Source organism: Diabrotica undecimpunctata, chromosome 10, assembly GCF_040954645.1.
Source record: "Diabrotica undecimpunctata isolate CICGRU chromosome 10, icDiaUnde3, whole genome shotgun sequence".
In the NCBI taxonomy this organism is placed as follows: domain Eukaryota; kingdom Metazoa; phylum Arthropoda; class Insecta; order Coleoptera; family Chrysomelidae; genus Diabrotica; species Diabrotica undecimpunctata.
This window is the reverse complement of record NC_092812.1, coordinates 66,099,226-66,104,557: the sequence shown is the minus strand read 5'-3', so window position 1 is coordinate 66,104,557 and position 5,332 is coordinate 66,099,226.

The following is a 5,332-nucleotide window of genomic DNA, read 5'->3' as shown; positions in this document are numbered from 1 at the left end:
TTATCAAAATCCATAATATGGTCTTTATCGATTACATGCTCTGCCAAAGCACAAGATGGTTTTTTAATTCTGCAATCACTTTTGTGAGAAATAATGCGATTTGAAAGATTTCTTCCGGTCTCACTAACATAGTCAGATTCACACTGAGTACAACTAATGCTGTATACTACATTCGTTTTTTTCAAATTTGTCTATAGGATATTTAGTTTTGGAATATAAAGATGAAATAGTTTTGATGTTCTTTGTTGCTATTTTTATATTGTCAATAACCTTTAGTGTTTGTATTAATTTAGGTGTTAATGATGGTATAAAAGGTAGTGAATGATAATAGATGTTCTGATTGTTAGATACAATGTTTTGAGATTTAGCAAAAAATGGTGGTAAGTTATTCATATTAACAATATTAGAAAAAAGCATCCTATGTAGCATATCTGGAGGATAAGAGTTTTCAATTAAAATATTTTTTAACAATTGAAGATCTTCATGTAGATAATCTGGATGAGAAAGTTTTAAAACACGTTCTTTTAATCCTGTTATAAGGTTCATTTTCATCTTATTTGGATGATGAGAGTAATAGCTTATAAATCTATTACTACATATGGGTTTTCTGAACCATCTGGTTTTCAACATATTGTCTGTATTTCTTACAATTCTCATCTCAAGGAATGGTAGAGAATTATCTACCTCTTCCTCAACTGTAAATTGTATATGTTGATTATGATTGTTGATAATGTTGACTGTTTCATGAATTTTGTGTTTAGGAAGTGCCAAAACTAAATCATCTACATATCTTTCAACAAAAGGAATGAAAAAAGTGCAATTGTTGATACAATCACTGATAACATCATCCATGACATAGCTACTTAGAATGGGTGAAAGACTAGATCCCATAGGACTACCAAAAATTTGTTTATAAAAGACACCATTAAATGTAAAAATATTAGAATCAAAAACAAAGTTGATAAGTGTTTTGAAATGTAATAAGTCAATATTAGTATGTTGCGAAATCTCATTCCAATGTTTTTCAACACTACTTATGATTAAATCTAAAGGTAAATTGGTAAAAAGAGATGTTACATCAAAACTAACTAAAACATAATTTTGTGGTAATTGGAAATTATTATTGAAAGAACTAAAATCAAATGAATCTTTAATGTAAAAATTGTTGTTTAAATTATAAGCATTAGTTAAGATGTCAGTGAGGAGCTGTGCTATTGGTCCATTAGGAGGACATAAAGATGAAACAATTGGTCTCATAGATAAAGTTGGTTTATGTATTTTTGGTAGAGCATAAAAGTTTATGTATTTTTTGCTAAATCTCAAAACATTGTATCCAACAATCAGAATATCTATTATCATTCACTACCTTTTATACCATCATTAACACCTAAATTAATACAAACACTAAAGGTTATTGACAATATAAAAATAGCAACAAAGAACATCAAAAATATTTCATCTTTATATTCCAAAACTAAATATCCTATAGACAAATTTGAAAAAACGAATTTAGTATACAGCATTGTACTCAGTGTGAGGCTGAATATGTTGGTGAGACCGGAAGAAATCTTTCAAATCGCATTATTTCTCACAAAAGTGATTGCAGAACTAAAAAACCATCTTTTGCTTTGGCAGAGCATGTAATCGATAAAGACCATATTATGGATTTTGATAACATTAAAATTTTATGTAGTGAAAGTAATAAATTTAAAAGGACTTTTTTGGAAATTGTTTGTATTAGCAAAAGTGAATAATTTAAACTAAATTTAAATTTATTATTTCTTTATAATTTATATATGAAACTAGAAAAATATCACATTTTTATTTGATTTTCCATATATCTGTTACATTTTTTCAGACATCTATCAATGGTGAATAAATCTTCTTCTTTTTTGTTACTAAACAAAAAAGAATTTTTAAACAAAATTTTATTTTTGACAATATAATTGTCAAAGGTAAACATTTTAAGTTGGCGTTTATGACATTGAGGCATTTGTAATTGGTTGTTACTTTAAACTATTAATAAATTCAATTATTTTTTTTTTGTTAAGAAAATGTTTTCAAAATTATTAAAATTTCAGGGAAGAATTTATTAGATAAGGGCATTTTAGTATTAATTCTTTTTGACATGTATTTACAGCAATTTTTATTAACGAAACCAATTTTATTTGGTGAGTTAACAAAAAATGTTTTTCTTTATAGTTCAACTTTGTAAGATATTTTGTCTTTTTTAGCAGCTCTATATATCTCGACGAACAATAGGTATAATTGGTAAAAACAAAATTAGAATTATACCTTAAAGTTACTGTATGGTTCGGTTATTGAACAAAATTGTGACAGTAATAAATACATCTATTAAATGTTGGAAACAACATAAAAATACCTTAAAATTGCTATTATTATTTTTGAGCCTGCATTCTTCCAAAGCCACCACATAAACTCGATCAAATAATATACAAGTTTATATTACCAGTTCCATAAAACACAGCATGAAATTGCAGATTTTTATCCATGAAATTTTCCTAGCCAAAGGAGCGAAATGCATTGGCTTTTTTCTACGTGTTAATAGTGCACAAGGAAACCAATAAATTCTGCAAACTAACTGCAAAGTAACTGCTAAAAAGGTACAGCTGACCGACAAGTAGCTGAAATTGCTAAAAACAAAAAAATATTTACGCTTTAAATATTGTTATGGTTGAGGTAGTGAACAGATTTGTAACAGCAATAAAAGCAAAATAGAAAATCAGCAATTTAAAAATTGTTATTTGTTTCTGTCGTGTTTGAACAGTTTTCTATGGAACCAACAAAATAAACTCGATCAAATATACGAGTTTGTAATGAAGGTGCCAAAGAACATAGCTCGAAGTTTCGATTTTGATCCATGCAATTTTCCCAGCCAAAGGACACAAACTGGCCAAACAATAGGTAAAACTATTAAAAACAAAAAAATAGAATTATACCTTAAAAGTACTATACCTGTGGTTCGGTTACTGAACAGATTTGTGACAGTAATATAGACATCTAGGACATAAGGGAGTTGTACGATGATATGACGAGTGTAATAAAGATTGGACAAAAAGTGACAAGAAAGATAAAAGTGACCAAAGGACTTCGCCAAGGCTGCTGCATTGCCCCTACACTCTTTAAGATTTATTTGGAGGGGGTTTTGGATATTTGGAAAAGAAAATGTGAATGGGTGTTAAAATTGGAGACCATACACTGTACAGCTTGCATTTTGCTGATGACCAAGTAATAGTTGCAGAAAATCAAGATGATATCCACTACATGTTACGAAAAATAGATGAAGAATATACTAAGTGGGGCTTATCAATTAACCCATCAAAAACAGAGTACGTAGTAGTGGGAGGTGAAGGAAAGCACTTAGAACTAGGAAGCAAACAAATTCAAAATACTGATAGCTATAAATATCTCGGTGTAAACATTACAAACAATGGTCGGAATACAAAAGAAATATCTACTAGAATTGGTCAAGGAAATTCAGCAATACGTCAACTGAATAGTATACTTTGGAATAACCACATCACCCGAAACACAAAAATTAGGATATAAAAAAGTATCATAGAAAGCATTGCTAAATATGGTTCAGAGCTTTGGGTAATAAATAAAAATGACGCATCCAAAATAAAAGCAATGGAAATGAATTATTGGAGAAGATGTTGCCAACTCACTAGAAGAGATAGAGTAAGGAATACTGAAATCAGAGATCGTATGGGCATAGACATTGACGTCCTGGAAACTATAGAATGCAAAAGGCTAAAATGGTATGGCCATGTAGAAAGGATGAATGATCAACGATGGCCAAAGAGAATGTTACAGTGGATCCCCACCAACCGCAGGAAAAAGGGAAGACCAAGAAGATCGTGGAGACAAGGAGTAAAAGGTGCAATGGAAGATAGGGGTCTACAAGTAGATGACTGGAACGATCGCAAGCGTTGGAAGCTAGGTTGCGAGAAACGGCGGCAGCTGTAATAAACTCGTTATATATATATATATATATATATATATAGACATCTATAAAATTTTAGAAACAACGTAAACCCTTGCAATTATTATTTTAAGCCTTACTGGAAGTAGCTCAAATAGCTAAAAACAAAAAATATTATTTTAAAATATTGTTATCGTTCAGTTATTGAACAACAGTAACACCAATAAAAGCAAAAAATCAGAAATTAACAAATTATTATTTGTTTCTGCGTATTTGAAATATAAATTATATCCAGAACCTAACATTTATTTGTACCATCACAATTGATCATTGAGTCTGCGGTGGGAGAGTCTACTGACCAAATAAACTTAATTAGATATATTACTTTAAATATGGTAATAAAAAACAGTTCGATTAAAAATTGATTCGACCTATATTTGAGTCTGTTCTAGTTAATAAAGAAAAATTCAATGGTTTATCTCGCTCTCTCAAACATTTGAATACCTGTTCAAAACAGCATAACACCTAACCAACATCATACAACTTCTCATTTTCATAGAACACAGCTCGAAATTGTTTAGATTAGTATCCAGAAAATTTTTCTAACCAAACGAAAAAATCCAATGACAGTTACTTTCTTGCAGATAATGCGTAAAGGAACCAATAAATACTGCAAATTGATTTCGCAAATTAACTGATAAAAAGATGCAGAAAGATGTAACTGACCGAAGATTAGTTAGTTTTAAATTTGTAGAAAAATGGTAGTTACTTCTTAAAACCACTACAATGGGTCGGTTCTTAAACAGATTTTCTACTATAGTAGAAAATAGAAATATATAGAATATATAGAATAGTAAAGATATATATATTCCATTTCCAGCAAAACTGGGGAGCAGATCAAAATAACTATTACATGTATATAAATCTTTAGTTAGATCCAAACTCGACTATGGTGCGATAGTTTATTCATCAAGCAAAGTATCAGTATTAAAAACCTTAGAAACTGTTCAAAACACAGTTCTACGAATAGCTACAGGTGCAGTTGAAAGTTTACAATGCTTAACAGGAGAACCACCCTTAAGTTTACGATGCAAATACCTTTCTCTCTCATATACTTCTAAAAAAGCTAGTAATAAAGAGCACCCTACTTACACCAATACGTTCACAGATCGATTTAAAGACACTTTCTCTACAACAAGACTAGATCCACCATTTTATGAAAGAGTTAGAAGAAACCATCATGACCTACATCTTGAATTTCTTGAAATTTTTCCAACAAATTTCCTAACTTCTCCACCTTGGTTAATACCAATTCCCAAGATTAATACTAACCTTAGTATATATAAAAAACGTAAGACTATAACAGATCTGATCAAACAATCATTC